We start from the raw sequence: 10,462 nt of genomic DNA on the forward strand, positions 1-10,462 counted from the left end.
GAAAACTGTAGTTAAATAATCTGGCCTAGAAGAAAATAATTAACATAGCCATACTTCAGTACATAAAGAAGAAAACTATGAACTACTTAGGGTCAGGGAATCTGCTGAGCACTGATTAGAATCTCAGCACTGAAGGACAATACACAGAGCAAAAGGTATTCATTCATCTATCTTTTAAGCTGAACTTCTAGTAGAATCTCATGTTCATTCCTAATGCCTAAATAAACTTGTTCCCTAGAGTTATGTCTTTAGCAGTCTTCTTTCCAGACTCCTCTGAACAAATATGTAGGAAGTTACACTTTCCAAACCGTCTCATACTTTTATCTCCCTTGATCTAAAAGCCTCCCTTGACCATGTATCACCACTCTGCATTTATCATTCTATTTCTCAGACTTTTGGCTATATATTATCTTTGTCTCTACGTCCTTTTAACTCTTCAACTTACTATACTCTGGCTTTTGCCCTTAAAAATCCAAAATATAATAATTTCTAAAATCACAAACAGCCTCCTTCTATGCTATAAAATAATAATCTTTTTCTATATTCACCTTAATTCATTTCTCAAGAACTACCAACATGCTAACTGATTGTCATTCTTGAAACTTTCTTATGTATTTGAATTCTCTGGCTTTCTTCTTGGTGACTTTTTCAACCCCTAACTCAACACTAAATGGTGAATTCCTTAAGGGACCGATTCTATACCCTTTTATCAAAGATGAATTCATGTGAATTTGACATTTAAAATATAATTCATAAAAGATACAAAAAATAGGGTCAATGATAAACCCAAGACATAACCAACAATTAAAGGAAATATAAAAGAGTAGAGACCCACAAAAAAAAAAAACCCTCAAGAGAACCAAGTGGGTAAATGTGTCCAAAAGGGAAAGAAAAAATGAAAAGGAACAAGTTTTAGTGGTTGGATGTATTGTCTCATACAAAGAATGAAGACTAGAAAATATTGACTTCAATTTCAAAAGGAAGGAAGCTATTGCCTAGGGTCAAAGAGACAAATAGTTGAACAAATGAAAGCACAGAGATACAGAGATAAGAATTCATATGGTATCCAGACAGAGAGATGAAAGTGGCAACTTTGGTCACTCTGCAACTTCAAGAAAAAAAAAAAAGATTTGCAACAACATAAAAAAGACTAATTATGAACCAAGGGCATGAGGTAACTGTTTAAAATGCTTAAATAATCTTACATTATATTAGGAAATGGGGTAATTTGCTCTCTTTAAGTCCTACTATTATTCCATGCTATGTTAGTTATACTTTACAGAGAACACTGAATTTAGTTCTAGGTATCTCGACTGTACAGAAGGGAGAGACTACATGTGAGAAATTTGGAGATTATGTTATAAAGGGGATGACTTAAGGAACTAAAGATAGTTTAAAAAGAAAAGGAATGTAAAACATCTTTTAAGTTTATATAAAGTGTATATGTATTGGAATAAAGAGCACACTTTTGAGAGTAAAATTGGGAATAATGAATATAAGCTACAGAGAAGTAGTGCAATAAATAGTATAAAATAGAATTTTTTTCCCACAATAAAAGTAGTTCCAAATTAAAATTTAAACTGTTAAACATTGCATATATAGCAACAAAAATCTTATTTTCTTTACAGATGTCACTAATAGGAATTTTTTAAATGATGTCATATATTACTAAAAAAACTTCACGTACAGTCAAATCTTGCCCAACCACATTATAGCTCTTTTGCAATTGAATGTGTTAACATATTGATGAGTGTCGAGATAACAGAAACAACATAGCCGAAAGAACACTCACTGTATTTGAAATAAGGAAACCTAGCTTGACTAATTATAAGTACTATGTGACTATCTAACAAACCAAGAAATGCTGTATAAAGTAACATTCAGAAAGAAAAAGCATCAAATAAGCCAGATAGAGAGGCAAAATAATAGAAATACCAGATTTTCCTCAGTGCTGCTTCTCCCAATATTCTTAGACATTTATCACTTAGGCCAATAGCCATTATCTCAATTCTACTTAGATCTTGCTAAAAATTCTAAATTAGTTTTCTGTGGCAGTCATAAAATTTATCAAAAACCAGGTGGACTACCACTGACAAAAATTTATCACCTCAAAACTTAAAAGGCCAGAGGGTGAAAATCAAAACATTGGTAGGACCATGCTCCCTACAAAATCTGTAGGGAAGAATCTTTAGGTTCTTCTAGTTTTTGGCAATTTGCTAGCATTCTTCTTTGGCTTGCAGTTGCAACACTTTAATCTTTGCCAATCTAGTCACATAGTGCTCTCTTGTCTTCAGATAACATTGTTTCTGTGTTCCTTCTATCCTTTGAGACCAATCATATTAGTCAAGTGTCTACTATACTCCAACATGGCATCTTTATTTACAAAATCCTATATGCAGTAAGGTACCATGCACAGGTGTCAAAAGTCAGGACTTCAACAAAGCTTTATGGAAGACACAATTAACAGTAAGTACTCTGTGTTCTCAAATCAATCCTATTCTCCATTTTCCATATAATTTACATTCTTCCAAATTGCCTCTTCTACTTCTAAAACCAACTACCTCATCTTTTTCCTCAGTGATTTTAGAGACCTGTCCTTATAGCTATGAGGCAATCTACTATAGTTTGGACTTAGAAAAGTATGTTGTAGCTGGATGTGGTTGTGCATACCTCTGATCGTAGCACTTGGGAAGTAGAGGTAGTACTATCAGGTACTGTTCAGGGTAAGTCTCAGCAATATAGTGAGTTCAAGGTCAGCCTGGATGTGACAGTCAAAGCAGTAGATAACGGAGTCATGAAACCCAGGTAAAAAGGACTCCTATACTATAAAGGGAATCATAATACAGAGCGAGACAGACATAAATAAATACAATAAGATGTAGAGAATGAATAACCTAAGAATAACCACAATTGTTTAAACTGTTCAAAACAAGATTACGTAATTATGAGATTCTAATCTGACAAAGAATGACTAGTTACAAATCTATGTATCAGCATTTTCCTCATATACTGTTAACATTTTTCCTTAAAAGAGAGGTCAAAGTGTTTGTTTTACCTTATCTATCCAATTCTCAGAAAATCCTTGCACAGAATATTTATTGAACAGTTAAGTAAACACTGGATGTACTTAAAATATTCCAACTAATAGATAACTTTATATTCTATAGAAACAGGCAAGAAGAGTATTTTTTTTTTACTACCAAACTCCCTCCGTAATTCAGGTAGACAGTTTGTTGATAGTAATCCAGTCACCAACTCTTCAGTATGAGACATAACAAGAAATAAGTCAATGGCAGATAAACCACAAGTTGTTGTATATTGCAATTTGTAGGATAACCTTGCAACAGATAGCAAAGAAAGAACACTGTCAAGCTAGACAACTAAAAAGAAGGGGTGTTTACAAAAAGTCAAGTTACAGATAAAGATTACTCCTGTTGCTATCACAACTATTGTTTCTTGAAAATGATTTGAAGTCCAACTCAATCCCTCTCACTTTCTCAGGATAGAATTTTATTCTGTCAAACCAACTACCTTTAAAGTTTTACATTTATCCACACACACCACCATATTGATTTACTATTCCTACTTATCCCTGTTCCCCAAACATGCAAGTTCCTATAGTAGTCACCTCCTATGTCTTGTTTACTACCATGCATCCCATGCACTTAAAGGAGTATTTAATATGTATTCACCCTTTAATAAATATATGTTAAGTACACTGCTTCAAGCCATAGCTATTCAAAGGAAAAGAATTTTCAAAAGAGAATGGTGATACATGTCATAGTGTGATTAATAAAACCCCAAGAAAAAGACTTGATAATTCATCGGTTATGAGAGTCATAGTAACCAACGAGTCAAGTACATGATCAATTTGGTAAATATTGGCCATCAATAAAAATAACAGTAATACGCTCAAACAATAGTTTTGAGTGGGGATCTACTGCCTACTGGAAACGAGAAAGTGCAATGTCAATACCGTTACGAGTGTACGGGGGGGGGGGGTTAGGGGGAAGCTAGGAACTCACAAGGAAGCATGAATAGGAGAAAAACACGAAGCAGAAAGTGATGTCGGTGAACATGGGTGACAGAGGTTTTTTGGGCTATAGAAAAGTCTGCAGAGCGCGAATTGAGAGAGACTTAATATTTTCCACCCTGTAATTACAACTTAAATGACGCGTTCTGACACTAACCTGAGACCTCTTCAGCAGTGTAAAACATACTTTGCCCAAACTGGACCTGCTCAACAATTAGAACTGAAGACAACAGAAAAATTCAAGTCACACATGCCCTGCCTTTTGCTCAAACCTAGCACCTTCTAGTTTACACCACCCCCTCTGCTCTCTCTCCGAAGTGTGTCCTCACCTACCACAAAAATGTCCCACTCCATTTACCTGTCCGGGTACCCTCTAGCGGGAACTCGGCCTCCTGGCCAAGGGGAGCAGGTCCTCCTAGTGTCACCCACTGCCGGAAACGAAAAAAGGACAGGACCTGACGCCCCAAGCTTCCGTGTAAAGGGCCCCGCCTACGCGTGGCCTCCTGGGAACCTGATCTCTCCTCCAATGGGAGCAAGCTAGAGGGCGGGATCTGAGACGTTTCCTACCCTCCGCATTTCCCAGGACTTATACTGCACTCTGGGAGTGGTAGTTCCGACTACGATGTCGTCACGTCTGCCTTAGGTAGGCTCAACAGCTGGTAAACATCTAACGCTGTACTATATAATCCCAGAAAACGAGAGGATGCAAGACAACACAAGTAATCTGTCAGTATAATCAGCAGGATAAATGAGGAGTTGAACTTCCCCCACCATCTCCCAACTGAGTCTCAGGAGTTAAAGTCGCCTGTTATAGACAAAACAGAATTCCTCTGGCAGGCACCCCTTTTGCCTTAGCTATGAAAAAAAGATGTAGCTTCCTTGTGTTCTTCACCAATCATTTTCCCCATACTTTGGCAGCAAAAATAACAGCGGTAGCAGCAGCAGCAAGAGTAATCAGCAGCAGATGGTTTCCTGTGATTTGAATATACTATGCTATATCCTTTTTCTCCTTTGATGAACTCGTCTTACTCATCACCACCACCACCTCTGCCACTGCCCCGACAAGGTCCCTGCTTCCTGACTCTTTATTACCATCATTTAGAGACCAAAAAGCACCCTTTTCAACCCCACACTTCCAGCCTCCTCACCACACACAGACTTAAGTGAATGATCATTCTCCAACTCTCCATTTCATAGAAAGATCTCAACAATGTTACTAAGTACTTTTCAGCCATTGCTATAATTCAGCTCTGCAAGACACATACTCTGAATATTCTCTCCTTTAAACCCCTTTTTTCTAAAATCTATTCTTTCAAAGATACTACATTCACCAGGTTTGCTTCCCACCTCTATGCCAGCTCATTTACTTTTGGAGTGTACACGTTGCATAGGCCTATGCTCTGCACTTTGTTTTCTTATCCTTCACACACTTCTTGGTGTTATTAGCTATCCCCATTACACTGCTGTCATTCATATCTTAATGATTCTCATGTATAATACAGTAAGCCCAGACAATATTCCTGAGTCCCAGTATCAACTGGACATCTTGGGTACGTAAAACTTAATAATAGTTCCCAATCTACCTAATAGATTTTATTTCCCCTGTTCCCTAACCTCTTTGTCTCTCTCCTCTATATCCCATCTCAGTGAATGTCACACTCAGAAATTGGTTGTCAGTGAATGGACAACCAATCAGTTGTTCACTCCAGAATTCTAGGTGTGACTTGGAACGCATATATTTCCTCAAAACTCATAGCTAAACATCAATCCATATTCAACTACTCACTATTTCATTTCACACAACTTTGATTTTCTCATTCTTTTTCAGAGATTGCCAATGATTAGTGAATAATAATTCTAGTCAGAGGATAACATTACCTACAGTATCTCATTGGAAATACAAAGACCCTCCATTATCTATCTTTTCTTTATATTTCTCCTTTTATTTTCTTTATTGTACTATGGAGGTGTCCAGCATGCACAAGATCTACACAAGTTTAAATTAGACAAAAATCCCATCACTAGTAAGGGAGAGTGGATACAAAGTCCCACCCCTAATAAAAAAGCTATTTGCAATTTATACATACTGGGAAAAAATCAGTTTTCTCTAATCAAGTCTCACTGAGTATATCAACCATACTTCAGGCTAAAGGTAAAGGGTCTGGAAGCACCCCACAGAGTTACTGGTGTGCATCTACATTGAAGAGACTAAAGAAGTTGAAATCTAATTTCCACAATTACTACTCAATAAAAATGAAGCAAAATGAGACAGCACACAAGAAATATTTTTCATTTTCTATATTAGTTTTGGAAAGGGAAGAGTGAACATAGCGCAAGGAAAGAGTATTTGCATAAAAATATAGCAACAAAAATTCAACAGTTTTATTTAAAATTTTTCAAATTATATACTTTTTTTTATACTTTTTTTTTTTTGGTTTTTTGAGACAGGGTTTCTCTGTGGCTTTGGAGCCTGTCCTGGAACTAGCTCTGTAGACCAGGCTGGCCTCGAACTCACAGAGATCCACCTGTCTCTGCCTCCCGAGTGCTGGGATTAAAGGTGTGTGCCACCACCGCCCGGCTAAATTATATACTTTTTATATGAAAGGATGAAGCTGTGCATTTTGGTTTCAGAAGAGGGAGGACTCTTTCTATCCACCACCTCTGTGTGTGTGTGTTAGTGTTATATTAGTTTTATATAAATTTTTGTTCTTTTTACTTCACTGAATAAATGGAATCATTTTTTTGTAATTATGATTGTAGTAGCTCTGTCTATAAGTATTAGGAATGTGAGTTCTATTAACTTAAGGATGTGTAATGGACTCGCTGATATTTTCCTGAAAACTTATGATGTTAATAAAATGAACATAAATAGGTAAATTGGATTTTCTGTGTACATACTGATTTTCTTGAAAGAAGACTACCAATTTTGAAGTTACATAATAAGAAACAGTTCTTCAAAAGCAATGCTTGTTTTTAAAACAATGTTTCAGTTACCAGTGACCTTGAATAAATATGTTAGCATGTACATTTGTTGAACAGATATTCTCTTCATTGCCCAAGGCTTATGTAAGCATTAGCAAACTATTAGATGTAAAGTATTAGGAATGCTCAGAGTAAAAATTAGATCAATAGGTCATTTGTATCATAATCAGTCACTAAATATTGATCTTGCAGACAATAGTCTTTTCTATACTACATTTTTATAATAATTATATCTTGAAGTTTTTTTGTTTTTCTTTTTTTTTTTGGTTTTTCAAGACAGGGTTTCTCTGTAACTTTGGAGCCTGTTCTGAACTAACTCTTGTAGTCCAGATTGGCTTCGAACTCATAGGGAGTTTTACATATAACTTTTCCAGAAACATAACACATCAAAGTACTTAACATATATACACAAATGAGGACTCACCATGACAAGCAGGGAAGCTTTATGAATTGACACAGTGAAAATTATAGAAAAGAGTTTTGTGAGGAAAGACTTTAGAATCCTCAGTGAACTAACTAAACTTTAAGCCATATTCAAGAAAAAAAATCAGAGGCACTTGGGATTAAGACAGTCTGTCCTATTTCCAATCAATGTATGTTACATGACTCACATTCCTACCATATGATATTCAGATTGTCTTGCTTTTTTACTGTTCCATTCTAATCATTGTGTGAGATGATAAATGTAGCTAATGCCCAAGCAACGTCTATCCTATATTTTGTTTGCAAGAAATACTTGAATAAATGAGTGTGATATTGGCTATTGTCATGCTCCTGACCTTTCCTGTTCTTTACTCTTATTGAATGTATTGTCTAATAGTGGAAGAGCAATATTAAGGAAATAAGGGTATTCTTTCAAATTAGTACTTTTTTTAAGTAATAGTTTCTGTCACTAATAGTCACTTACCTTCCCTGAAATTCAGTTGAGAAACAATGGTTTGACCCTTGTAGATTAAAACTAGAAAGGATGAGATGGAACAAGACATCTACTTTTTAAAATGCACATTTCTGGCACATAACCAGAACTTTTTGGGTATGAGCAATTTTGATCTCAAGCTTTTTTGATTTAAGAAGTCTCAAGTTCAAGTTTCAGTAAAGGTACTATATAAGTTTTGTGTTTAAAAGCTTTAGGCAGGCCAGGTGTGGTGGGAAACACCTTTGTTCACAGTACTCAGGAGGCAGAGACAAGCAGATATCTATGTCATTGGCTAAATTGATTGAGCTCCCACAATATTTCACCTTTTTTTCTAATTGAAAAGGTTCTGATCCTAACATAAAACTATATACAATAAGAACAACTATCAAGTATTTTCCAGAAGATAAAAAAGGTAATAGCATAAACAAAAATGAAACTAAAACCAACAAGAACACTATCAAGCAAGAAACACATTTTAAATGTGCAGATCATAGGAAATTTGAAAATTTAAGAGATTGCTCCAATAGCTGTTCTTTTTTTTTTAAGTATGTGTGTTTGGTTTTTATTAATTAATTAATTAATTTATTTATTTATTTATTTATTTATTTATTATACAATATTCTGTATGTGTGTATGCCTACAGGCCAGAAGAGGGCACCAGACCCCATTACAGATGGCTGTGAGCCACCATGTGGTTGCTGGGAATTGAACTCAGGACCTTTGGAATAGTAGGCAATGCTCTTAACCTCTGAGCCATCTCTCCAGCCCCTCCAATAGCTGTTCTATCCTGAAGAATCTTAAGTCTTGTACCTAATATACCCTCAGCTAAGATAGGAGATGAGTCTTCAACTGCATCAAAGATCTGAGAAAGAAAATGATATTACCTGAGTAAGAAGGAAGGGCAAGCAAGTGACTTCTAAAAGACGTAAGACATGACAGAAACCGCTGGCTTTCTGTAGAGTCAGCCAAAGTTTCTCTGTAACGTTGGGACATCCAGTTTTGACTATAGGCCTAGATTATCTGACAGATCACTTTCAGAAGCAGGAAAATTTGAAAGACTGTCCTATACTGTCTTGGCAAGGTTAAGCAGTCACTTTTCCTTGTATTCTGTTTGTCCAGATTGGACAGCATGCCTACTGCCAGCAGTAGATGCAAGCACAGTTCTTTGCCTAATAGGCCAATTTCACCAGGAAGAAAATAGACTCCATATGGAGTGTTTTCGGTGTTCATCATCCTCTCAGGAGTAGATTGGTGCTTCCAGAAGCAGTTTTCTATCACGTTAACAGAATTCTAAGTTATTAAAACATTTGAATGTCATATTCTGTAGGTCTTTGAAGTGTTTGAAAATTACCTATCTATAAGGAGCATATCTTTGTGTATCTAGAAAACCTAACTAACATAAGTATGACAAATATGGGTGACTATTAACCTGTAATTATTAATAACCAATATAGCTTAAAGACTAAAGCTTCAGATTATAAAAATAAATGATCTGTAAACAGATGTACAATATAAAGACAATGACCTCAAAAGTGTAACAATATACAAAAATATCTTAATTGATGCAGAAATGTATAGTGTAATATATCAAAAAATCCTTATTTTGCATCAATGCACAAAACATCCTAAACAGAAGTAGAAACATACATACAGAATGATAAAATTAATTTTATATTTGTGACAATATACAAAAATATTTTAAACAGAAATAGATGCATGTGCAGAATATAGCAAATATAATTTTGAATTTGTATTAATATACAAATTATCTTAAACAGGTATAGAAAAATAATTGTACTTCTGTACCAATATACAAGAATCCATACCAATGTAATTTATCTAAAACTAATTATTGCTATTTTATTTTACAAGAAAATATAGTAATCTACCTTATTATTCTATCCTACCTATCCCCCATTTTTCTATTTCAAATAAGATTAATCTTTATTGCTCTGCCCCAACCCTATAACAGCTTATAAACAACCCCTTACAGATGACAATTATTCATAACCTTGAGAAAAATAAAAAAAAAAAGCATCCATCCCACATATTGGAAGAGAGGGTGCCATGTTCTTGGAATTGATTCCTGATGTCTAGGAGGTAACAGTATCTCTATGGAATCCTGTAAAAAACAAAAACAATGGTTAAGTCTCATGAGGACTAGCTGAAACATATGTAGCCAGTCTCAGAGTAATGTGTAAGGCTTATCTGAAGTTTTGGTTAGAGTTGTGTAAAAAGGTGAACCATATCAGCTAGCCACCTTGGAATTGTCCTGAGCAGTTTGTGGTCCAAAACTGATTTTTGTGTGGTGTTTATTGGCTCAATGGCATTATATATACCAGGTAGATTCTTTGTTGTGGGGTCCCATCATCTTTCTGGAGATGTCAGAGATCATTGTTAGGGAAATTTACTGTTCACTGTGGAAAATTTAAACATTATTAATATCAAAGCAGAAAGTCTAAATTTTAAGATAGCAATATATTTAAAGAAAGTTTCTAAAAGAGTCAAAAATAAGTATGTGGAGAAAGAGA

The 10,462-nt window shown here is 35.2% G+C and overlaps 1 protein-coding gene across 4 annotated transcripts in view; it reads right to left on the bottom strand.

Moving 5' to 3' along the window:
* Vamp7 (vesicle associated membrane protein 7) overlaps window positions 1-4,507 on the bottom strand; it is a 36,602-nt gene extending 32,095 nt beyond the window's left edge. For 2 of the 4 annotated variants that reach the window (XM_057759418.1, XM_057759420.1), the window contains exon 1: window positions 4,392-4,507. The gene's annotated coding sequence lies outside the window, so the exon portion shown is untranslated. Of the gene's footprint in view, window positions 1-2,670; window positions 2,824-4,391 lie in introns of all 4 variants that reach the window. The other 2 variants (XM_057759419.1, XM_057759422.1) reach the window with 2 other exon arrangements.
* Window positions 4,508-10,462: the final 5,955 nt, after the last annotated feature.

This window comes from Chionomys nivalis, chromosome X (assembly GCF_950005125.1).
Source record: "Chionomys nivalis chromosome X, mChiNiv1.1, whole genome shotgun sequence".
NCBI lineage: Eukaryota > Metazoa > Chordata > Mammalia > Rodentia > Cricetidae > Chionomys > Chionomys nivalis.